The sequence below is a fragment of the Petaurus breviceps genome, unplaced genomic scaffold (assembly GCF_028583685.1).
Source record: "Petaurus breviceps papuanus isolate PSGF00001 unplaced genomic scaffold, PetGlider_PUasm1.0 229, whole genome shotgun sequence".
NCBI classification, from domain to species: domain Eukaryota; kingdom Metazoa; phylum Chordata; class Mammalia; order Diprotodontia; family Petauridae; genus Petaurus; species Petaurus breviceps.
In genome coordinates, this window is record NW_027185903.1 from 33,393,373 (window position 1) to 33,420,716 (window position 27,344).

Genomic DNA, 27,344 nt, shown 5'->3' on the forward strand with positions numbered 1-27,344 from the left:
ATGAAAAACCTCACCATCTTGACTGACTTAGTCCTGCGGGGTCTGACAGATGCTCCTGAATTCCAGGTTGTGCTTTTTCTCTTTCTCTTTCTCACTTACGTGTTTAGCATCATTGGCAACCTGACCATCATCACCCTCACCCTGCTGGACTCCCATCTCCAAACCCCCATGTATTTCTTCCTTTGGAATTTCTCCATCTTAGAAATTCTCAGGGCGGCCAGGTAGCACAGACAGTAAGAGCACCGGCCCCAGTGCAGGGATGACTTGGGGATCGAATCCGGGCTCAGATACTTAGCACCCACCCAGAAACACCTGGCCGTGTAACCTTGAGCAAGTTACTTAACCCCAATTGCTCAGGGATGGCCAGGTAGCACAGCAAGTAAGAGCACCAACCCCAGTGTCAGGATGACCAGGGGCTCGAATCCGGGCTCAGATACTTAGCACCACACCCAGAAACACCTGGCCGTGTAACCTTGAGCAAGTTACTTAACATTGCTTTAAAAAAAAATTCTCTCTACATCTGTTTTTACTCCCAGACTCCTGCATAGTATCTCAACGGGAAACAAAACCATTAGCTTTGTTGGCTGCTTCACTCAGTACTTTTTTGCTATATTTCTGGGGACCACCGAGTTTTACCTTCTGGCCACCATATCCTATGATTGCTGTGTTGCCATCTGCAAACCCCTACATTATACAACCATCATGAAGAGCAGAGTGTGTGTCCTGCTCATCCTCTGCTCTTAGTTGTCTGGGTTCTTAATACCTCTAACAGCAATTATCATGGCAAAACACCAAGACTTTTGTTCGAACAATGTCATAAACCATTATTACTGTGATACTGCTCCCATTATTAAGCTCTCCTGCTCAGACACAGGCCTTATAGAGCTGGTTGACTCTATCTTGCCAGTGCTGACACTTGTAATAACCCTGGTGGTTGTGATGCTCTCTTATATAAACATCATTAGAACAATTCTCAGATTTCCTTCTGTTCAACAAAAGAAGAAAACTTTTTCTACCTGTTCCTCCCACATGATTGTCATCTCCCTCCCTTATGGAAGCCGCATCTTCATGTACATCAAACCCTCAGCAAAGGATGATATTTCCTTTAAAGAAGGAGTGGCTGTCCTCAATGCCTCAATAAGCCCCCTAATGAGTCCCTTCATTTACACCGTAAGAAACAAGCAAGAGATACAAGCCCTCAAGGATTTGGTCCAAAAGATTTATGGATCATTGACAAGATGAAAAATTCAAACCTGCATGGAAAAACTTGGAGGAGGAAGAATGAATACTTAATATTAAATAGCCATCGATGACTTAAACTGATTGAAGGGGTGTTCATTGAGAAGCTATCTGGTGTCTGGAGGAGGGTAACCAGTAAGGGGAGGGCACTAGAAGTTTGATCATTTCAAGATGTCTTAAAATGACTAGAAAAGTATAATCCATAGAAAAGAAGACAGTGAAAAACTTTCAAATATGGGAAAGGTGTTCCTGTGGAAGAGATATTAGCCTTACCCTACTTAATCGTAGCTATTAGACCAAGACAGAAACAGATTTAAGATTTTAGTTCAATAACAGGATGAACTTCCTAAGAACTAAATCTGTCCAAAACCCTAATGGGAAGATCTGCCCATTAATCAGGGATATTATAGAAAGAATTTTTGCTTCAGGTAGAGTTGACCCCTGACTTCCCTTCCATCTCTGAGAGTCCATGATTTCATTGTGTTGTTTTTTTTTTATTTTTCACTCTCTTCCAATTCTTTCAGTTCAGTGATGCTTACACTCAATTCACTCTTTCCCATCTTCCTCCAGACATGCTCAATTCTCCTTTATTCTAATGAATAAAAAAGCCTTCCCTTAATTCCATCACCACTTCTCTTCATTTCTCTCCTCCTCTTCACTAAATTTCTAGAGTAAATGCTGATAATTTTTGAGAATCCATTTTATATCCTACAATTTATACCCAAAAGAAATCATAGAAAGAGGAAAAATTCTTACATATACAAAGATATTTACAGCAATTCTTTTTGTGGTGACAAAAAACTGTAAACCAAGATGTCCAACACTTGAGGAACAACTGAATACAGTGTGGCATATGACTAGAGGGAATACTATTGTGCTGCAAGAAATAAAGAAATAATTTCCAAAAGAAATGGAAAGACTTATGTGAACTGATGCAGAATGAAATTAGCAGAACCTAAAGAATAATTTATGCTATAATATCAATATTATATAAATGAACAATTTTGAGAACTTTTACAAACTTATGGAGAGTGAGAAGAACAGAGCCAGGAAAACAATATATACAGAAACACTGTAAAAATGAATAATATATAGAAAAATAACACTATAAAAATGGTAAGGACCATTATAAATACAATAACCATTCATGTTTCCAGAGGCTGTTGGAATATGCCATCCATTACAGAGAAATAATGGATTTAGAGTACAGAATGGGATATAGATACGTATGTGCATATTTTGTATTTTAATGGAAATTATTTTGCTTGACCATACATATTTGTGACAAAAATTTTATATTTCAATTTTAATGAGATGAGAGGTGGCACAGAGAGAGAGTAGATTCTGTTACTTTTTTCTTTATACCAAGAGGTGAAGGAGGGGTGTTATATATATGAAATGTTATAAGCACTTTCAGATGAGGTCACTTCTTCTTAACTGTTTTATTTTGTTACAAGAGACCTCTTGCAAAATGGGAGTTATCTGTAAATTTTTGTAATATAAAATCAAGATACATCAACAAATTTTTTAAATAATTAGTTAAAAATAAATTCCTACCAAAAAATAGTCAATATTTACTTCTTAAATTTCCTAATTTTGTATGAACTGCTCCATATGCTACAATCTACATCTACTGCAACTGCATGCTCTCTTCAGGGTAACTAGTGAATTCTTGATTGCCAAATTCAATGACTTTATTCACTCCTCATCTTCCTTCTTTCTCTAATATCTAGCAATAATGACTATCTCTGCCTTCTTGATATGTCTCTTACTCAGTTTCTATGATGTTGTTCTTTACTGATTTTCCTACCTGTCAGCCAACCTCTTTGTGGTCTTTTTGCTCTTGCTCCCTAGGTGAAGATTACCCAAATAATATGCTGTTACCTCTGTCTCTGTCTGTCTCTGTCTCTGTCTCTCTCTGTCTCTGTCTCTCTGTCTCTCTCTCTCTCTGGCTCTCTCTCTGTCTCTCTCTCTCTCTGTCTGTCTCTCTCTCTCTGTCTCTCTCTCTGTCTCTCTCTCTCTCTCCAGAAGAGTACATTTCTAGAAATTACAAATAGAAATTGCAAAGATCTATTAGAGTCAGAAGGCAAGGTAAAAATTGAAATATTTAACCAATCACCTTTCGAAAAAAAACTCAAAAGGAAAAAGTCCCAGAAGTTTCATAGTCAATTATGGAGCTTCCACACAAAGGAAAAATTATTACAAGCAACCAGGAGTTCAACTACCTAGGAAACATAGTCAGGATTACATAAAACCTTACAGCTCCTACTATAAATGATAGACTATCTTTATATTATATAGTATATAATATATATTATAATATAATATTCCAAAAGGCAAAAGATAAAGGCTTACAATCAAGAATCACTCACCCTGAAAACTTGAATATAATCTTATATGACAAAAAATAGATGTTTAATAAAGTAGAATTTTAGATGTTCTTAGTGAAAAGACAAGAGATGAATAGAAACTTTGAAGTGCAAAACAAAAATCAAAAGAAATGTAGAAAGATAAATGCATTTGAGCAATTGGAAGGGGTTGACAGATGATGTAGGGTCAGTATTTTAGTAGAGATGAAATAAGTGATCCCTTAGAACTATCATATTCTGAAAATTAGGTCAATCAGATAATTTAAGAATCACAGGACTCCCTGAAAACTATTCAAGAAGCAAGTTCAGAAGGAAACACAAACTTGGACAGCAATTAAAGTAATATGATAGCTCAAGCTGTAATTTAAGTGTTTCAATTCGACTCTGTTCTCTGGTTTAATCCTTAATACTCTGGACCAACTGAATCTCAAGGACACTTTTAATATGTCTTACATAAAAACTAACATAGCCTACAGTGCACCCTGAAATAAAGGACAAAGCACAGAGTTTGGAGTAACCAATACCTGGGTTCAAATTCCATCTCGGTGGCCTCTAAGGTCCCTTTTACCTATAAATCTATGGTGCAATGTTCCTGTTGTAGAGCAGATACTGTTCCTATGACAGAACATTATTTTGTAGCTAAAGTGATAAAGGTCTTCCAGAGTACTACTTTAATTGTCATAGTGACATTACTGACATCTCTGACATCAAGGATGCCAGAAGCCTGGTATAAGAACTATTTGATAAAGAAGTTACTGCATATAAAACAAAACAAAACAAAAAGGAGTAAAAACAGGACCTCCGAGCGGCTCCAGCTCCCACCTTCCCCAATCCATGTAAAAGGGGACTCTAAACAAACTTTGGACCTACAGAAACCACAAAATGACACAGAGGAGTTAACCTCCTCCTGAGGACAGCCCGGCAGGCCGGCAGGAATCAGTCAGTGCAGCATTCTGGGAGCCGAGCCCAGCTATACCCAAGCCTAGGTTTTAGCCCCAGGGTAGGCCTGAGCAACCACCAGCTAGAGGGACTCCAGATCACCAGCAGCTGTGGCAGTACAGAATAATCAACACATAGATGCTAAGGACAAAGTGAGAGGTCAATGCAGTGTGGACTTTGGGACTCAGTAGTTGGGAGTGCCTCACCTTTTGCCCCCCGGGGTGAGAAGCCACTGAGGGCTGCAGTGCAACCACATAGCAGCTTCAGCTCCTGGCCTGTAGAGTGTAGGGGGACCAAGCAACCAGTCTGAGGGGTAATCGCTCTTCCTTTAACCTGCTTGGATCTGTATTGCAGTCTAGGGTGGAGGTCCTGGGGTGTGTGACCAGCTTGCCAAAGCATGTGGAGGCTTCAGAGAGGGCACCCAACTAATACTTCTGGCAGCTGAGAAAACCCCAGCATTTGGGACAAAAGCTCCACTGTCTGGTGGCAGAGTTCTACTGTGGCAAAAAGCCCAGGGGTCAAGTGACTGAATGGTGACATGACCAGGCAAAGGAAGCAAAGCAAACAGAAGAATCCAACATTAGACTCCAATTTGGGGGACAAAAAGGACCAAAGCATGGAACAAGAGGAAGACAGTGAAGTCAGAATTCCTGTACCAAAAGCTTCAAAGGAAAATACAAGCTGGTTACAGGCCATAGAGGACCTTAAGAAGCATATAAGAGAAGTGGAGGAAAAATTGGGAAGAGAAATGAAAATGATGCAAGAAAATTACAAAATGAGAGTCAACAGCCTGACTGAGGAAAATAATACCTTAAAAAACAGTCTAACTCAAATGGTAAAAGAGGCTCAAAAAGGCAATGAGAAGAAAAAGCCTTTAAAAGCCGAATTTACCAGATGGAAAAAGAATCTCAAAAGCTCAATGAGGAGAATCATTGCTTCAGAATTAGATTGGAGCAAATGGAAGCTAATGATTTTATGAGAAATCAAGATGCTTTTAAACAGATCCAAACAAATGAAAGAATAGAAAGCAATGTGAAATATCTCATTGGAAAAACCACTGACTTAGAAAATAGATCCAGGAGAGATAATTTAAAAATTATTGGACTACCTGAAAGCCATGATCAAAGTAAGAACCTAGAAATCATCCTCCAAGAAATTCTCAAGGAAAACTGCCCTGATGTTTTAGAACCAGAGGGCAAAATAGAGGTTGAAAGAATTCACCGATCACCCCCTGAAAAAGATCTCAAAAAGAAAACTCCTAGGAATATTATAGCCGGGTTCTGGAATTCCTAGATGAAGGAGAGAATATTACAAATAGCCAGGAAGAAATAATTTGAATATTGTGGAAACACAGTCAGGATAACTCAGGATCTGGCAGCTTCTACACTGAGGGTTCAAAGGGCTTGGAATATGATAATCCGGAAGGCAAAGGGGCTGGGATTAAAACTTAGGATCACCTACCCAGCAAAACTGAGTATCATGTTTCAGGTGAAAATATGGTCATTCAGTGGAGTAGAGGACTTTCAAGCATTCTTGATGAAAAAACCAGAGTTGAATAGAAAATTTGGCATTCAGATACAAGAAACAAGAGAAGCATGAGAAGGTAAACCAGGAAAAGAAATCATAAGGAACTTATCAAAGTTGAACTATTAACAATCCTACATGGAAAAATGATCATTTTAACTGATGAAATTTTTCTCAGTATGAAAATAGTTAAAGGGAATAGAAATATATATGTCTATATACTAGGGTATATGAGCATATGAATACATATGTGAATGTGTGTATATATATTTACAGGTATACAGAGATAGAGGGCACGGGACCAATTTAACAGGAAGGGATGATACTTAAAAGGTGAAATTAAGAGGCAAGAGAGGAATATAATGAGAGGAGATGGGGAGAGACAGAATGAGGTAACCTCTCTCATATAGAAGAGGCAAGGGGAAATGGTTACAAAGGAGGGGAAGAATAGGAAGGCAAAAGGGAATGGGTCAACCTTATTCTCATTGAATTTGGCTTGGGGAAGGAATGAAATACACACTAAATAGGGTATCTCACCCTACAGGAAAGTAGGGGAGAAGGGGATCAGAGGGGGGATGATGGAAGGGAGAGCAGGCTTGGGAGGAGGGAAATTGGAAGCACCCACTTTTGAAAAGGGACGGGATCAAAGTAGAGAATAGAACAAGTGCAAGGTGGGATAGGAGGAAGGAAAATATAGTCAGTCTTTTACAATATAGCTACTATGTTAATGTTTTGCATTAGCTACACATGTACAACCTATACTTAACTGCTTATCTTCCCATTAAGGGTGGCTGACAAGGGAAGAAGGGAATGAATCTGGAATTCAGAGTTTTAAAATAAAATGTTTATATATATATATATATATATATATATTAGTAATACTATTTTCATGTAATTGGGAAATAAGATATACTGGGGCATAGAAATCCACCTACTCGAAAAGTCGAAGGGGTTATGGGGGAAGATATGGGAGAGAGTGGACTGGAGAAGGGGATATCCTGTGAGACTGCTATTTTGAGGAGATGGGTAGGAGGAAAATGGGAAGAGAATTTGTAACTCAAAATCTGGCAGAAATCAATTATGTAAATCAGAAGTTAATAAAGCATTTGGAAAAAAATACAAAAAAAAAAAAAGAAGGAACACAAAAAATAGACAGCAAGCAATCGAATATGAAGGACAATAAAAACCAGAAATTCTGGGCTTTTGTTATCTACTTTTTTATCTGCCTTTTAAAAGGATGGATCTTTACAATCTAGCCCAGGTGGTACATAGTACCAGATCTTGGCAATACATAGTGGGTCTCATTATGTAAAGCGCTGATGGTGAAGAGGCAACACCAAGTATATTAGGGTCACAGTTTAAAAGATGAGACTTATGACATAGTCATCAATTTTCATAATGGTTCAAAGTCATCTGTAGTAAGGAAACTAAGAGAACATTTATCTTCTTACAGGGATACACAGAGAAAAGGTCAATCTTGAGAATCATCTTGTACAAGTATTTCCCAGCCCAGTTCAGGAACATTATGGAGGGCAATGATCTTAATATCAAATCCTTTTCTCTTTAGATGCCTCTCCTGAGGAACTGTCCCTCTTCTTCCATGTGGGACTCTAAACTGGATTTGACAAACAGGATTTTTAAGAGTCTGACTATTGTCAATAATTTGCATAAATCGAACTCTTCACTTAATAATGGATCTATGTTCTTGTAAAACTGTTTAGAATTTGAGTATCTTGGTTCCTTGAAATAAGATTTTATTCCATTAATATGAATTAAAGTGATCTTATTAATTGAAAACAATTTTTAAAAAAGAAGAGCGAAATACGTTTTTTCTTTATAACATGTTTTTATTCAAGGTATGAACCACATTATTCCTTACACATCTAGATTACTAAAGATTATATTATTTTTCCTGCAGTTTTCATGATTCTAGCTACTAGACATAATCTAACATGAGTTGGAACTCTCCACTATTGGATCCAGATATTGGATCAGTGTTCTTATATAACTGTTTTAGATTTAGGCATCTTGTTTCTTGATAATTAGATTTCATTCCATAACATGTAAGTAGAACTACTTCATTATTAAGAACACTATAAAAAATGAAGTAAATTCATTGATCTTTAGACTGCATATTAAAAGGCTTCAATCTTGATCCTGAAAATCTTGCAGTAGAAATCTAATATAACCTGTAGTTAAAGAGAGATAGAAATAGAAGTCAGGTACATTAACTTATTACACTATATGTTCCAAAGACCAATTTGGTCTAGTTTGGTTTCCTTGGGGTACTGTAGGTAACCAAAGACTATATTCAGATTTCTACCAATTAGCTCAGTTACTGAAGATTACAATGGATTGCCCCTACTGCTATTGGAAAACTTGAATTAGAAATCTTCACTGAATATTGGATCAATGTTATTGTATAACAGTTGGCTTTAAGTATCTTGGTTCCTATCTTTTTCAAGTTTATTGTCTTTGTTTGCAATATAACTAGACTATTAATTTAGGGAAAAGAAAAAAAATAAAATTAACTATTTAGTCTTTAGAACATATAGCATAAACAATGAATGTACCAAATTTTTAATTATATCAGGATAACTAAATTTTATTTGTTTACTTCTCCTGCAAGATACAGAATCACTATTAGTGGAACTTAATGAATGAAAGCTCTCCACTGGTTACTGAACAACATGACATGATGGAAAGAGGATACTATTTAGAGTTAAAAAATCTGAATTCAAATCCCAACTTATTTACACCCCAACAATATTTAGGTAAGAAAACACCTACGGGGCGGCCAGGTAGCACAGTGAGTAAGAGCACCAGCCCCAGTGTCGGGAAGACCTAGGGATCAAATCCAGGCTCAGATACTTAGCATCACACCCAGAAATAACTGGCTGTGTAACCTTGAGCAAGTTACTTAACCCCAATTGCTTTAAAAAAAACACCTAGCTGATTAAGCTAGCTTATGGAGTAAGAAGGTAGTCACACACCAATACGAGAAGTATGAAGCAATATATAGTAGTTGTAAACAACCTGACTAATTGTTACAATGAAAAATGATTTTTAAAAAGTGGTGGGGAAATGTGAATATAGGGATGGAATCAAAATCCAATAAAATTCACAGGCTAAGAGGCCAAAAGACAGGTGTAGCAGAAAATACAGAAAAGTTCTGAATGTTTTAAAGAAAAGATGCCACACTGAAATCTCACTGAACATGATGAATTTATATTGTCATATTCTGTTATATTGTATTTCTGTGTATTCTCTCCATTTTTTGGCATGTTCCCCAAAAATTGAGAATTTTTTTCTAAATGTTCAAGACAATTTTATAGCACTTTTCTTGGCCACTCCATTAACATATAATCACTAACACATGCTACATACTTCCCTTTGACACTTTCAGTTTGGGGACTTTGGGGGGGGGCATGGAAAATGAAATGCTGATCATACCAGCTAATTTCAAACATGAGTTAAAATATTATACATTTCATTTGGTTAGGAGCCTAGGAAATTAACTAGGATGGTCCTCAGAAAACAGACCCAGTCAGTTATCCGGACCATATTCAAAGCCTTTTTGCTATGGTGTAACCTGGCAGAGTTTAGATTCAACTGTTGTTATGATATGGGGACTTTCCATTTCTGTTTCCATTCTAGCACAGGAAGCACTTGTCCCTACACAGTCCCATGGACCTAATTGAATTTAGGTTCAATTTATTTAGATATTGTTTTAATGTCAAGTTTAATCAGAACTGTGTATGTTCGAGGTCATGTCAAATATGTCATTGAAGTGTAAGTAAATTAGGATGTAAGAGAAAGTGTCAAAGGAGAAAAAGAATGAGGAATGACTGGGTGAAAGCAGAAAGAGAATCTTGAATAGAAATGCTCCCTCTTTACCTCAGAGAGAAATCTTCAGGAGAGATGTTCCCTTTCAGGTAGGAGAAATACTCTGCTCCAACCTGAGAACACCATAGCATACTATGCAGTACTGGCTGTGGATTCAGAGGATCTGGGTTCAAGCCATTTATTGGCTCCCTGGGTCTGCTTAGGCAAGTCACTTAACATCCTGGCTTCAGTTTACTCATCTCAAAAACTAGGGGTGTGGGTTGGATAGGTTGTAATGTCCTGTTAAACCTCTAAAAACTACGATACTGGTGTAGAATAGTAGGAAACAACTCTTTCTCTCTCACACACGCACAGGCTAGTACCTGGTGCATAATAGGCACTCAATGAATGCTTATTGATTGATTGGTTGATTAACTTTAGGTTCAATAATGCGCCATTATATTTATATACCACAATTCATTCAGGAATTTACCAAGTCACAGGCACCTACTTGGTTGCCAGTTCCTTCCTACCACAAAAAGTGTTGCAATAAATATTTTGTATGGGATCTTTGTTTCTCTCTTTCACCATGTAGGGTATATGACCAACAATGAGATCACAGGGTCAAAGGGTATGTACAATTAAGTTACCTTTTTTTAGTGCAATTCCGAATCATTCTCCAGAATAGTTGAACCAATTCAGAGCTCTGGGCACTAACATTGCATGCAATGCCTCTACTCCCATAGAGCTTGCAATAATTTCTATTTTTATCTTTTTGCCATCTCTGACAGGATGGTGAAGGTGAGATGGAAACTTGGAGTTTATTTCATTTGCATTCCTCCTATTGATCTGCATCAGTCTTTCATAGGATTATTAATAGTTTAAAATTCTTCAGAGAATTGTTTGTATCATATTTGTGGCTAGCAATTATTTGGTATAATTGTTGTTCAGTCATTCAGTTGCATTCACCTCTTCTTGACCCCATGGATCATAGCATGCCAATGTTATATATAGGGTTTTCTTGGCAAAGATACTGGAGTGGTTTGCCATTTCCTTCTCCAGTAAGCTAAGACAGAGGTTAAATGACTTGTCCAGGGTTACACAGCTAGTAAGTGTCTAAAGCCAGATTTGAATCAGGTCTTCCTGACTCCAAGCCCAGTGCTTTATCCACTGAGCCACATAGTTGCCTCTAATTTGGTATTCGGCAAATCCTTAATAAATGTTTGTTGAGTGATAGGTAGTTACACCTTGACCATTTATTTATTCAGGAATGGCTACTAATCTTACATATTTTTGTTCATTACCTACATATCTCTTTATTAGAATTTTTCTAGAGCTATTTGATATAAAGATTGCTTCCTAGTAAACAGACATTGGAGCTAATGGGTGCAGATGATTGGCTTCAATGGAAAAAAAAACAAACATAAATATTCAATTTACACCAAAATAAGGCAATGCAAAAGAGATGTAATGCATGCATTTCAGAGAACTAGTCAAGACAAAGCTGTTGGTAAAAGATCTTCCATGTGCTCATTCTTTCTGCAGTGTTACTGTAAAATATTCTCTGTATATTCAGAATGCTCTACAATGTCTAAGATGAAAATGCGAATTTCTCAGTTCTTTGAATTACCTGAATTCTAAGCACTTTTTGCATAGCGTTCCTTCAGCTGTCCACATTTCTCCTTAGAGTTCTGACCATTTGCTTTTATTACACTTACAAAGTGTGTTTTTATCTGATCCTTTTTTCTTCAATTGAAAAAAACCTACATACTCAATTTAAACTAAAATAAGACAAAACCAAACAGATGTAATGGATGCATTTGAGAGAACTAGCTAAGACAAAGCTTTATGTAAAAGATGTTTAATGTGGTCACTGTTTCTGCAGAGTTACAGTGAAATATACCTTGTATACACAGAATGCTCTACAAGAATGTCAAAGATGAAAACGCGATTTTCTCAGGAGTTCTTTGAATTATTGGAATTCTAACCACTGTTGTGCATAGAGTTCCTTCAGCCCTTCACAATGCTCATTAGAGTCCTGATGATTTGCTTTTATTCCTTTTACAAAGTGTGTTTTCATCTGCTCCCATTGGCTTCAATGAAAAAAAAAACATAAATACTCAATTTAAAATAAAATAAGCCTATGCAATAGAGATGTAATGCATTCATTTCACAGAACTAGTCAAGACAAAGCTGTCCATAAAAGTCTTCCATGTCCTTATTCTTTCTGCAGTGTTACTGTGAAATGTTCCCTGTATACTCAGAATAGTCTATAATGTCTAAAATGAAAACGCAAATTTCTCAGGAGTTCTTTGAATTACTGGAATTCTAACCACTGTTGTGCATAGAGTTCCTTCAGCCCTCCACATTGCTCATTAGAGTCCTGATGATTTGCTTTTATTCCTTTTACACAGTGAGTTTTCATCTGTTCCCTTTGGCTTCAATGGAAAAAACCTACATACTAATTTAAACTAAAATAAGCCAAAGCAAAAGAGATGTAATGCATGTGTTTCAGAGAACAAGCCAAGACAAAGTTCTATATAAAAGATCTTCCATGTGTTCATTCTTTCCGCAGAGTTACAGTTTACACAGAATGCTCTACAATGGCAAAGATGAAAATGCGGATTTCTCAAAAGTTCTTTGAATTTCTTCAGTTCTAAGCACTGTTGTGCATAGATTTCCTTCACCCTTCCACATTTACCCTTAGAGTCCTGACCATTTGCTTTTATTCCTTTTACAAAGTGCATTTTCGTCTGCTCCCATTGGCTTCGATGGAAAAAAAACCCTACATACTCAGTTTAAACTAAAATAAGCCAAAGCCAAAGAGATGTAATGTATGCATTTCAGAGAACTAGCCAAGGCAATGCTACATATAAAAGAAATTCGATTTGATCACTGTTTCTGCAGAGTTACAGTGAAATATACCCTGTATACTCAGAATGCCTTACAATATCTACAATGAAAACGCGAATTTCTCAGCAGTTCTTTGAATTCCTTGAATTCTAAGCACTGTTGTGCATAAAGTTCCTTCACCCCTCCACATTTGTCCTTAGAGTCCTGACCACTGCTTTTACTCCTCTTACAAAATGCATTTTTGCTCCCTTTGGCTTCAATGGAATAAAACCTAAATATCCAATTTCAACTAAAATAAGCCAAAGTAAAAGAGATATAATGCTTGCTTTTCAGAGAACTAGCCAAGAGAAAGCTGTATATAAAAGATCTTCCATGTGCTCACTGTTTCTGCAAACTTACAGTGAAATATACCCTGTATACTCAGTATGCTCTACAATGGCTATCTAAGAAAAGATGAAAACAGGAAATTCTCACACTGTTTCTAATTGCTTTACAATAAAAATGAGAATTATAAGGGAAGAATTCATGATCTGTGAAGCAAAGATAATGAGCAGAATAGAACGACTTGCATCTGCAATGGTAAGTCTCATCAAAAAAAAAACAAAAGAGAATAATAGATTAGGAAGGCAAATATACAAAGTGAAAAGAGCAACTTAAAAGAGAAGTTAAAAATGCCCAAGGACATATGTTCACTATACCAGCAAAACATGCTTGTCCAAGGGTCAGAATGGATAGAGACAACATAAGAATCATATTTCTCCCAGAAAAACTCATCAGGATTAAAAAAAAAATCAGCTCCATAATACAGGCCTTCAAATACAAGGTAAAGGAAATTCAAATAACACAAAACTTTTCTGCTCTCACTAGAAAACAGTGAAAGGAAAGGAATAATATTTTCCAAAGAGCAATGGATTTCAGGATACAGCCCAGGCAAAAAGGTTGTTCTGTGAAGTTTGGATTCAAAGGGCAGTACTTGAGGACTGAGAGGTTCAAATACTTAGGCCCCAGGTTTCCCACCCGTGGCCCAAAGTAACTGACTCTGCACATGTGAGCTATAAACTAAAAGGTGGGGGGAGGGGAGTCGGGAAGGGAATGGATTTCAATAATAAAGAAGTCTTCAAAAGATTTTTAGAAAAAAAAAAGGAGATTATTTGCTTCTTGAACACCCCAAACAGAAATACAAGACTGAATAAATGCAGCCGGCAAAGACAGAAACAGTTACAGGGACAAAAGAGAGACCAGTAGGAGACTTCTTTTAAAATGTGCATAATGATGCAGGGGAGGGAGAAGGGAGACAGGAGGTGTGGCAGAAATCTGGAAAAGTGAAAAGGCTGACCAGGAGTATTATGGACAAAGTTTGGGGACACCTAGACTACCGTGAAATCAATGTTTGTTTTCAAAAGGACCACATTACAATATGAGAGGGAACATCAAAGGGAGGAGGAGAAAGGAGTTGTTGGAGTCAAATCTAGGGCTAGCCAGGAGGGGAAGGTGACTTTTGTGGTCTGAGAAAGGGAAGAGCTTGCAGGGGAACAAATAAGGAAAAGGGGGGGAAAGACTGAAAAGCAGAGGGAAGACAGCACTTTTTTATTATGACTAAGAATTGGAAATAAAGTAGATGCCCATCAGATGGGGAATGGCTAAATAAATTGTGGTACATTAATAGAATGGAGTAATACGGGGCTTAAGAAGTGAAGTGTGTGATGAATTGTCCGATTAAGAAGGTTCAGGATTCACTTGAAACGAACACTTGGCACTTCAAAAGATCCAAGATAATTTATTTAGAATATAGGTGAATGGGAAGGGAACTGAAGATAACAGAGTGAACGGCTAAGGAATAGTAAAATAAGAACAATTATGATTAACATATATATGCATATTTCCAATCATTACCCATGTGGAGAAGCACCATCACCTGACCACACAAGCTGGGGAATCCTGGGTACAGCCATCAGGGTCCCGCTCAGGAGGGTCCGAGGCAACACGTCTCCTCCATGGGTGAGATTCCAGTTTGGGGTATGAATCCTAACGGTCTAAGTAGTGCTGAGAACAAAGGAAGCATACTGCCAGGTATTTTTAGCAAACATCATATCTTGGGTGAAACCTGGGACAGAGGACAATCCCTCCGAGGCCCTCCCAAGAACAATGTTTCCTTGGAATGGCTATGTTGTGCCAAAAGGAGGGAGATGAGAGACCCCCAAGAGTAAAATTTGGAAGTGGATTTTATTTTCCACAGGACTGTTTGGGGTCAGGCCCAAATCGAACAATGAGTCTGCACGGACAATGTGTCAGCTTTTAAAGGGATGCCACACGGCCAACAGTTAGGTATTACACAAGCAGAAACTTGCAGAGGCCAAGAACAGTGACTGGTCTGTACACTCGAAATTCCCGCCAGTGCCAAATCTCCCTGACCTGGAAGCCCACCCACATCTGTGGAGGTGGGCTGACTGGGTAAAGGCAGACATTCATTGGGAGAGGGTGGAACTGATCTGGCAGTCTGCTCACTTCCCTGAGGGAGGGCTGAGGTTGGGGGATGGGAAAACCAGGTAGAACAGCTAGTCCCAGGAGTTGAGCAGTTAACATATCTCTTCTCAAGGACCTGGCCAGGGTCTCAGAAGAGGAGCAGCCCTCACATTCTCAGGATCTTCTGTGCCCAAAGAGCTCAGGGTAATAGAAAGGTCATATTGAGTTGGGACCTTGGTTTGTATAATCTTATTCCTCACAGAGGGGCTTACCTTGCCTCTTCATGAATACAGAGGAGTGTGGAAAGACCTATGAACTCATGCAGATGAGGTGAGAAAAGACAAGAAAACAACATACATGGCAGCTACTATCATGTAAATAGAAAAAAAAGACACCAAAAAAATCAAAAGTAAATGTAACAAAATTACATCAAATGGGACTCAAATGAAGAGACAGGAGAAGATGTCCAAAACCCACCCCTTTTGTGGAGGTGGAAGGTCCACAGGTATCACATACTGCACTTGTCTTTGGACTTTTTAAATGTATTGAGCAGATGTGCTGACTTTTACCCCCCTCCAAAAAATACTATTTGTCATAAGAAATGATTCTCTGCTGGGAGGGACCCTTGGACTATTGTGGTGATGAAAGAAACAGAAAATATCAATAGATACATTTTAAAAAGAAAAGGAGGGAAGGCAAGAGGCCTTACTTTGGTGGTGGGAAGAGATTCCATCAATAAATGCTCCTATGGATGGAAAAAGATGGTTTGTAAAGGGAGATGGATACTTCATGTTGGGTGTGGCCTGGGGGGATTGTGCTTGAAAAGGAGGGGGAGGGGCAGATAGGTGGCACAGTGAATAGAGCACCAGCCCTGGAGTCTGGAGGACTTGACTTCAAATCTGACCTCAGACACTTAACACGTACTAGCTGTGTGACCTTGGGAAAGTCACTTAACCCCAACTGCCCTGCCCCCCCCCTCCAAAAGAAAAAAGAAAAGGAGGGGGGAGTTGAAATGACTTGGGGCAACTGACATCTGAGAGAGTAAGAGAGCTTGGAAATTTTGAGGCAAATGTGGGAGGAGGGGAGAAAGGGGGAATAATCAAGGGGAGGGTATAGATCAGAGGGTATAGGCTACATAATCAAAGGTGGAAGGGCCCTACCATGATACATCATCCTCTCTAATACCTGCAGTATTGGCATTGTTCTGGGAATGAGGCACAAAGGTAAAGGGAAATCCTTGGGGCAAGTTCTTCAAGGGTAGAAAGCTCTACAAAACAGTGACAGAAAGCATATAGAAAGGAGAGTCTAACATGGATACCTTAAAAGCATTGATTACAAGAGGAATGCAAAGAAAAGAGAAAAATCAGGTAACTATAGGGGTCATAAAGAGAAGACAAAAAGAGAGTATAGGTAAAGAAAAGAGGGAGAGAAGTCCTTTTTGGAAAGGAGTGCAAAAAATGAAAATTTAGACTAGTTGAAGGCAGAGGAATGGAAGAGGGAATCTACTTGACTAATTGAGAGGGAAAAAAAGTGGTGAAGAATTAACATAATCAGACAAAAGCAGGAGAGAAAAAGAAACTAATAGCAAAACCTCAAAGGGAAAGGGGTAAGAAACTAGATGAAAGGATCAGGAGGAAGGAGGAAGTGAGCATAGGGTCACCTTAAAAAGATTAAGGTAAAGTAAATGAAAGAACATAATATTGTGTTTACAGTAGAAGGGAGGTAAAATAAGAACTTTAAAAAAAAATTAGAGACAGATAGTATTTTGCTGAACTACTCTTGTTTTCTCTTTCTTTTTTATTCTTTTTATAAGGGACGGCTCTCTGGGTAGGAGAGGGAGGAGGAATTGAAGTGCCCACCAGAAATTATACACCAAAGCCCCCTCCTAGTCAAAACCTGCCAGAAAGGGCCCCTACCAGGGTCCCTGGAAACCACCTGATAGGCCACAATAGTTAGGAAACTTTCCGCCTGTGTTACTAAAAACATACCCCAGATACAGGTCTGTTCTTGTTTGTATCCAGGCTTTGCTAGGTAATCAAGGCTTCACTAGAAATGCACATTTTGTTGTTAACAACATATTATTCTATAAAAACTTACCCTGCAGAAGACTCGGGGCTGTCTTCCTTACTTGGGAGACAGTCACCGGCCGGTTAATAAATACTCCTATTAAATTGTAATTGGCATTGCTGTCTTGTTGTTGATTGGTTGTCCACTTCAGAATATATTAGGAAATGAAGGTGATAGAAAAGATATCAATTAAATTGCTTAACATATAGGCTCTTTAAAAAAAGCTTGTAAAAAAACAGCCATGATCAGCTAAAGTTGCTTTTCATTTATATGAAATTCTCAGTTATTTCTTTGGGATACTGATTCTTGACCTGAAAGAATATCCAACCTATTATCCAAAGAATCTTTTCTGATTTGCCCTCTTTTTGAAAATCTGTCTGTGTGTATTTGTACATCTTAGGGAACTGATAATTAATGAGAGTACCAGATAGATAAAGGTGAGAGCTTAGTCTCTACTTATAAATTAGGGGAGGAGCATTAAACACTGACAGGTCCCTAGATTAGTCAGTGAATGAAAGAGTAATTTGGTAAAGAATATAAAATGGCTTAAATTAACTCATTAAGTTTGACCTAAAGAAAGATTGGTGTAGTGAAGTAAAAAAAACATCAGGGAATCTGAGTTCAGAATCCCAGTCCTGCCAATCATTTGCTTTCCTTCTCTGTGTCTCAGCTATTTCATCTGTAAAATGAGGGAGTTAATGCTTACATTACTTATTGTAAAGAATTATAAACCAGAAAGTGCTATAAAATGGTGATGATAGTATCAGACAGGAAACATGATATAGAAAAAAGGTTTTACTCTTGGAATCAGAATCCAACCTCCCATTTACCATGAGTAAGGCTGTGTTTCACGTTGTTCTAAGTCTAACACAGAGACCTCCATCTGGGCCCACAGGGGTTGGGGTACTCTTCTACTCCCTGTTTATTCTCATCATGCCCTGTGGAGAATAGAACTTCAAGAAATGGTCACTGAATGAACAGTTTCTTCAGTGACTTGTCCTTCTATTAATTGCTATATTCATACCCAATGAGACCACAAGGGGGCGTTGTAAGTCGATTCATTGAATTGACCTCTTTCACTTAGAACATATGTCAAAGAAATGGAAGTGATGTTCCCTAAACAATTTTGTTATGGGGAGTATGACGAGTAAAGAGTCTAGCCATCCATTTTTATCTTCTCAAAGAGGTATCACTACGAAGAGAGAGTTAAGAGAGAAATAATTCATAGAGGGGGAAATTACAAGTCAGAAGGAGAGTTTGAACACTCTTCTTCCAACACACTATCTACATGGGTGAATGAATCCCCTAACTTCTCCTTTAAGCCTCAGTCTTCCTACTGAAGGAAAGAGCAGATAAAGTATTCATAAATTGTTTTAAATCATTCAATAAAAGAAATTCTATAAGGTTAGAGTCCATGAATATAGATTTAGAGTTTCAAGGGACCTTAGAAGTTATCAAGTTCAGATTCCTCATTTAAAAGATAGGGAAACTAAGGTCAAAATCAGTCAAGTGACTTGTCTAGGGTCACACAGTTGTATATATTGGAGGAAAAATTTAAATCCAGTTCTTCCTGACTCCAAGTCCAGAGCTTTCACCACTATCCTGTACTACCTATAAATATATATAATTATACATTAATACACATGCATATGTAGATGTATGTAACATCCCTGTGATATATATATATATATATATAACTCAAAGATATACATAATGTACCATATATGTAACACATATATAAACACGTCTTAGCTGTATGCCACTTGCCTGGATGCCACATGTCACAATGAACAAAGCCTTGACCAGGAGTCCTAAGAGCTGGTTTCTGGTCCCTACTCCACCACTAACTAGCTATTACCTTAAATATGTTACTTTACCTCTCTTGGACTCCTATAAGTGCACAACTCTGATCCAAGAGTCAATCAGTCAGTCTAATACATTTATTGAACTCCATCTGTGTGCAGAGCATTGTACTGAGCATTCCAGGGCTTATCATCAAGTTAAAGAAGCAGAAAAAATATTCAATTCAAGTACAGGTCAGAATGACCACTGAGGTCCTTTCCAATTCTGAGAGCCTGTGATTCTATGAAAAGATAGTATATAAAGATTGATAAATTAATAGACTGCAAGGTGTGAATGTCAGGACTAGAGTGATGGAGTGATTAGGGCCAGAGGGGTTCATAGGAGAAGACTTCCTATACCACCTTGAGTTCCTGCCACAGCTAAAAGCAATCATTCTTTTTGCTTCAAGACCTATGGGGAGTTGACAGGACATGATGAAAGAAGAGCAGCACTGTTGTAGTCTCATGGTTTTAAGAAAGAGGAACCGGAGCTGGTATCCTTCAGTAAAAGTTGGGGAGGAATTAATTAAGCTGACAGGAAATCGCACACCTTAGGCTGTCAGTTGACAGATATTTTGAAACTTGTTCCTTTGCATGCAAACTGGTCTAGACTATACAAATGGAGTAAGGGCCCTCATGCTCAACACCAGCTCAGCAAGGGAATGGACTTTTCCTTTACTGCCTCATTTCAGTTACCATTAACTCAGGTTAATGCCACATTTAAAAGATCATCATGAAAGACTCTGAAATGCTCCTGATTTTAAGGAATTTTACTACTCCTAAGGAAACCAGTTCTTATTTTTTCTTCTCAATCTTAGAAACACAGCAGTCAGCCAAAAGTAAGAGATAATAAAGGATGGAGGGTGATTGGATGACCTCTAAGAAGAAAAGCAGGGCTGTTCAAAGCCTGGTGAGGTGCATCCCAGAGCAGTAAGAGGAAAAATGCCAGAGATTGAGGAAGCAAAGGAGAAAGCAAAGAAGAGGCTATGGGAATGGAGGGAATCAGGACAAAGGGAGATGTAAATGCCCAGATACCAGTTACACACCTGAGACTATATAAGGGCACCAAGAGCTGGTGCTAGTTATCCAGGAGATTGAAAACTAGCTTGGGTGTGGTGAAGGACAGAATATTGACAGACCTGACATCTGTGTTCAGTGTTTGGGAGTTTTTGAGTTGATCCAGAACAAGAGGAAGAATTTAGAGGGAGTGGGTTGTTATGGAACTTGGAAGGAGTGAAGGAGTAGGACCCGGGGAAGAAGATTCACCACATGGCGCAGAAAACAGAGAGAAGACGAGTCAGGATGGTGGGTGATCTGGCCAACTCCAACTGCAATGAACCCTGCCTGCAGAGAGATTGCATGTTGGGGAGTCCAGGTTCTACTCCGTCCCTCCTTCCACGTAGTGTATGTGTCCACAGTGAGTAGAGGTTCTTCTTCAGATTTGATTTTATCTTACCTGAATTTTTTATCTTTTATTTTATCTTATCTGAAGAGGCATTTTCTGAGATCTTCCTTGGCTGTTCTGAGATGAGGGGACATTAGAGGATCTAGAGCATGTTATATGCATTCTCTACATTCTTCTCCAGTCTCTGATAAAGAGATACATGGCTCTTCTCTTTGTCAAGACCAGCCCCAATACATGTACCCTTCATCCCTTCAAGGGGATTAATGGAGACAGGATGATATAACAAAAAGAACATGAACTTGGAGTAAGAGGACCTGGGTTCAAATGTTCCCCTTCTTCCAATACTTACTGTATAATCTTAAACAAATCACAGCCTTATGGGCCTCGGTTTCATCATCTGTGAAAGGAATATGGCAAGCTTCTGGAGAGCAGGGATTGTTCTGTTTTGTTTTTATTTTTTTGCCTTTGTATCATCAGTGCCTAGCAATATAGACACCCGATAAACTCTTGTTGTTTGAGCAATTGATCTAGCAGTCATGAAAGAATGAAGTCATAAATTATTTAACTTCTATGACCTTAAGTTTCTACATGTGTGAAATACAGGATTTTAAATGAATGGTCTTTAATGTCCCTTCCATTTTTTATTTCTATGGGTCAAGGCATCACAGATGTGCTGAATTTGCAGACAGTGAAAGAAAAGGAAAGTAGGTGGCATATAAGAACAGAGGGCAGTAAGAAGGAAAAGATATACAAAGAAGACTATGAAGAAAACATTGTGAAAGCATCTTTAAAAATTCCTTTTGGTTTCTCTAAAAATGTTTAGAAATAAGTATTTTTTCCAATCTAAAACCTTCTCCAGACTTTTTTTTCCTTTAGAAAAATGGATAGGTCTAATACTATGGTCCCCCCCCAAAAAAAATACATTGAGGACAAGAAGTTATCTCTCTCTCGTACTGTTTATTTCCTTGTCTTCTCCATCCCCTGATGCAATTGACCTGAAACCCACCCAAGAGAAGTCCTTTCTTTTGTTACTCAGAAAGAATTGCTATTGGTGATATTGATTGAAGGAAGCAATCCTTTCCTTTCAATCCTTGAGAGATCCAGGAAGGAATTTAGTAGCGACTACTATTCCGAAATGTTAAATTAACACTGTTTTTTCACATTTTGTAATATTTTTTCCTATTCAATATTCCTATAAATGTTACCTCTAATTATCTTGGGAAAGAGGTAAGAGGTCATGGAGTTTTAAACCATGCCAGTGTATGTTTTTCTCTTTCTAACCTAGAAATAGCTTGTCTATAGAATGATAATTTAATTTTTAAAAAATTGTTTCTGGCAGACTTGTGCTTAAGATGCTGTGTGGTATCAATGCCTTTTCTTCAATAATAAAGAACGTGCTATTGTCTCATTTTTACCAAAAAAGCTGAAAGGAAAAATCTCAATGGAATAAAGTAGTGCCACTCTTAAAGTAATATGTAGTATGATTTGAGAGATACCTTATTATTTTCAAGAAATAATTCCTCTACCTTCTATTTAATGTCCAGAATGATTCCATTAGAGATCTATTCCTTTACTTTAACATTCTGAATCTCTGGAATTATTTACACCTGAAATTCTTATCAGTCATTTATACCCTAGTATAAACGCCTTGCTGAAAACAAGTCTTAAATGTAAGGGGGGGCAGGAAATTGAAATAACGTAGGGGAACCAGTCAATGCCTGAGAGAGGGAAAAGGGGGGGAAATAAATCAAGTAGTATGAATACTCTGAAGACAGATTTGACCTCCATAATTTCATCAAAGACCAGAATGTCTGAGGTTTCTTAGCCATCACAATTTTAAAATGAAAAATCTTACATTCATTGCATACCAGGAAAAATTTCTATATAGATCTCTTTGATAAGAAGAAAAATTTCTCATTTGTTTGAGGAGAAAAAGAAGTCATTTGTAAAACATCTCTAATCTCTAACTTTTGTGAACCAAAGGTTTTTAGGGCTTGGGGTTTTTTTTGTTTTGTTTTGTTTTGTTTTGTTTTGTTTTGACAGGGTTTTCCAGCTTACATACATACCCAGTCTCACTACTCAACATCTCAGAAGCTTTGATCAGATCTATTTCCAACGCCTCCTCAGGCAACCTGGTGTACCCCCATTTACAGGGGCCCACCATGCTGATGCCTTTCTTAGTGTGAATAACTGATTGGCTTAGCCTATTTCATTTCAGAACTCCAGAGCTCAAGAGATCTGCCAGCCACAGCCTCCCTTGGTAGCTAGGATTCCAGATTCTTAATTTTCTTGGACCACCAAAAATCCTAAAGCAAGCTGGATCTTGAGGTACACTACAGCATCATACCATCTGTTCCATAAACTGAACCAACAAAGTGAGTAGCATTCATTTGGGCTTCCGATGTAAGCCTCCTTTACCAAACTTCTTCATAAATGTATGTCCCATGCAACAAGACTGACAGAAAAATCTACTGGAAATGCAGAGAAGCAGCTCTTCCCTCTTTCTGAACATTTCTTAGTTAATGGAATGGCTGTTGGTATAATGCCCCAAAATGGGAATTTAAACCATTCTGACAACATTAATAGGATAGACAAAAAAGAGAATGCAATTCTCCATCCAATTAGCAGGATATTTAGTAAGGTCTGGAAAATGTTGGGAGTTTCACATTTCCAAACACACTCAGGTAACGGTTCTGCTTCAGGTCATGAATTCAATATAAATAACAGTAGATAACACCTACACATTTACTCCTTTTAACAATCCAATTAGCAGTTACATCAAGCACCCTGAAGGTGGCAATGTGGTATAAGAGAGGAAGCAAGACAAATGCTCATCTACTTCCTTAGTATGATTTCATCTTTACTATACTCAGCTATCTTTTAATAGTTTCCAAATAGGATTTTTTTCCCCAAAAGAATTCTAGTTTAAAATGGAAGGCTTTCAATGGATGATGAATATTGATAATATATCGCTATTAACTAAACACCCAGGTTAATAGTTTAAAAACATAAGCACTTAGGGGCGGCCAGGTGGCTCAGTGAGTAAGAGCACCCGCTCCAGTGTTGGGATGACCTGGAGATGGAATCCCGGGCTCAGACACTCAGCATCACACCCAGAAATAACTGGCCGTGTAACCTTGAGCAAGTTACTTAACCCCGATTGCTTAAAAAAAAAAAACATAAGCACTCATGCAATTTTTGGAACATTTCCAAGTTAATTCTTCCTGGACCCCAAAGGAGAATGCGTGCCAGAGCTGCAGTCATGTGAGAGCCCTCTCAACCTAGTGCTAGCTCAACAGGGATGGAGGCATTTCTCTTACTAATGGTTAAAAGTTTTAAATTAGGTAAGAAAGGCATATTTTTTTCCACGTGCTCAGAAAATATCCCATTCTCTTCATTAGCTGACATTTTCATTCTTTTGTAGCTGGAGATGGAATCAGAGGGGGAAAAATTGGTCCATTTTATATATATGCATATATATTTATACGTATCATACATAAATTTAATGCATGTAGAGAAATGAAGCTGAAAATGGCACTGTCTGCTAAGATGGTAGGAAAAGCAAGCCATTTGTCCTTGAACTTTCAGGGTCTTTTTGCTCAGTCTTTTTAGATATGTCCAACTCTTCATGGCCCCATTTGGGATTTTCTTAGAAAAGATGCTGGCGTGGTTTGACATTTCCTTCTCCAGCTCATTTTACAGATGAGGAAACAGGCAAACAGGGTTAAGTGACTTGTCGAAGGTCACACAGCTAATAAGTGTCTGAAGTCGGATTTGAGCTGCAGGTCTGGTCTTGAAGTATAAGGATGACTTTCTGAACCCAAGATTCAGTGAGAAAAAAGCCTCTTCCCAGAGACAGCAGGCCTCTCAGTATATTGCCTTCTAGGCAAGCCCACGTGTGAGAAGGGGATGCCTCATATTTGTCATCTGTCTTCTTTCCTCTAGTATAAGGCCTTGAGATCTAGTTGGTTTCTTCCCTTTATTCTCTACTTGCCATCAGCATCTCTGCTTGGGTTGGACTCTGCAAACACCCAGGATAAGCTGATTGTCTGAAATCTTATCATTCTGCTCCACGTGGTTATGGATAATCTATATCTCAGTTTTTTTCAGTCTCCTCTACCCTCTTGTGCTTAGGTTCAAAAAAATCACTTTCATAAATACAAGATGTGGTAAGAGCGGCTGTTCACCAATTTGTTTGATTTTGCTGAATGGTTTAGCAAATAGCAATCTCAATACAGAAGCCAACAGTTTGCAATGGGAGCAAAAAAAAAATAATTCAATCTAGGTGGTGCAGTGGATAGAATTTGGGACTTAAAATCAAGAAGACTTGAATTCAAATCCTACCTCAGATAACCAATAACATTTCTGAGCCTCAGTTTCTTGGTCTATAAAATAAGAAAGGGGGAAGGAAACAAATATTTAAATGTGCCAGGTACTGTGCTAAGCACTTTTTATAAATTTTATCTCATTTGATCCTCAAAACAACTCTGTAAGGTAGATTTTGTTAACATTTGACAATTGAGAAAACTAGGTATAGCCAAGATGGCAGAGTAGAAACAGGACTTCTGCTTGGCTCCAGCTCCCACCTCCTCCAATACATGTAAAAAAAATTACTCTAAACAAATTTTTTAGCTACAGAAGCCACAAAATGACAGAGAGAAACAAATCTCCTGCTGAAGGCAGCCCAGCAGGCTGACAGGAAGGGTCTCTGGCACCAGACTGGGAGACAAGGGCAATCCCCCATGAGCCACAGTTCTAGCCCCAGGTGGTCCTGAAGCAGACTTGAGGAGAGTGAATCACCAGCAGCTGGGGTGGTTTCCAGACTCCTCAACCCATAAATGCCAAAGATAAAGTAAAAGGTCAGTGTGGAAGTCTGTTGGAACAGGGGGCTAGAGGGGAGGAGGGAAACAATGCAGTCTGGCCCCTGCCCCCAGGGCAAGAAGCAGCTGAGGCACAGAGGCTGAGCCACATGCTGCCTCAGGAGCTCCTGGCCTGAAGATTGTAGGGGGACCAAGCAACCATTCAGAGGGTAATCACTCTTGCTTTGACCTGCTTGGATATGATTCTCAGTCTTGGGTGGTGGTCCTGGGATGTGTGGCCAGTGTGCCAGAGCTTGTGGGGGCTGCAGAAAGGGTACCCTCTTAATAGCTCTGGCAGCTGCAAAAACCCCGGTGATTTGGGACAAAGTTCTCTCCATTCTGGAAGCAGAGTTCTACCATGGCAAAGAGCTCAAAAGTCAAGTAATTGATTGGCAACATGAGCAAGCAGAGGAAATGCAATTCTACCAAAGATTCCTTTTTGGGGGACAAAAAGGATCAAAGCATGGAATGGGAGGAAGACAAAAAAGTCAGAACTCCTGCACCAAAAGCTTCTAACAAAAATGCGAGCTGTTTACAAGCCATAGAGGACCTTAAGAAGCAAATAAGAGAAGTGGGGGAAAAATTGGGAAGAGAAATGAGAATGACGAAAGAAAATCAAGAAAAGCGAGTCAACAGCCTGACTGAAGAAAATAACACCTTAAAAAATAGACTAACTCAAATGGCAAAAGAGGCCAATGAGAAGAAGAATGCCTTAAAAAGCCGAATTTGCCAGATGTGAAAGGAATTTCAAAAACTCACTGAAGAGAATAATTCCTTCAGAATTAGATTGCAGCAAATGAAAACTAATGACTTTATGAGAAATCAAGATGCTGTTAAATAGATCCAAACAAATGAAAGAATAGAAGGCAATGTGAAATATCTCATTGGAAAAACCACTAACCTGGAAAATAGATCCAGGAGAAAAAATTTAAAGATTATTGAATTACCCAAAAGCCATGATCAAAAAAAGAGCCTATACACCATCTTTCAAGAAATTATAAAGCAAAATAGCCTGGATATTCTAGAACCAGAGGGCAAAGCAGAAATTGAAAGAATTCACTGATTGCCTCTTGAAAAAGATCCCAAAACCAAAATTCACAGAAATATTATAACCAAATTCCAGAGTTCCCCAGTCAAGGATAAAATACTGCAAGTAGTCAGGAAGAAATAATTTGAGTATTGTGGAAACACAATCAGGAGAACACGAGGTCTAGCAGCTTCCACATTAAGGGATCAAAGGGCTTGGAATATGATATTCTGGCAGTCATAGGAGCTAGTATTAAAACCAAGAATCATCTACCCAGCAAAACTGAGTGCTTCAGGGAAAAATATGGTCATTCAAAGAAATAGAGAAACTTCAATCATTCTTGATAAAAACAAACAGAATTAAACAGAAAATCTGACTTTCAAATATAAGAAGCAAGATAAGCATGAGAAGGTAAAGCGTAAAAACAAATCATATTATTTGTATTTTTATTATTTTATTATATTAAAATATTTATTAATATTTTATTATATTATTTTAAAACAACTTATTAAAGTTGAACTATTTACATTCCTATGTGGTAAAACAATAATTGTAACTTATAATACTTTTCTCAGTATGAGGATAGTCAAGGGGAATATATATGTATACATATATATACATATATATATGTGCATATGTAGGAGGTTATACGTGGGTATAAATATATATGTGAGTGTGTGATATATATGTTCATGTATACATAGACAGATGGCACAGGATGAGTTGAATATGAAGGGATGATATCTAAAAAATAAAATTGAGGTGAGAGAAAGGTGGATATATTAATGAGAGAAGGAGAAATGGATAGAATAGGGTAAATTATTTTATATAAAAGAGGCAAGACAAAACTGTTATAGTGGAGGGGAAGAGCAGGAAGGTGAAAGGGAATGGGCCAACCTTACTCTGATTGAATTTGGCTTAAGAAGAGAATAA

At 38.1% G+C, this 27,344-nt stretch overlaps 1 pseudogene; it reads left to right on the forward strand.

Annotated features, from left to right (window-relative positions):
• LOC138167587 (olfactory receptor 6C4-like) lies at positions 1 to 1,242 on the forward strand (annotated as a pseudogene).
• The last annotated feature ends 26,102 nt before the right edge of the window (positions 1,243 to 27,344 follow it).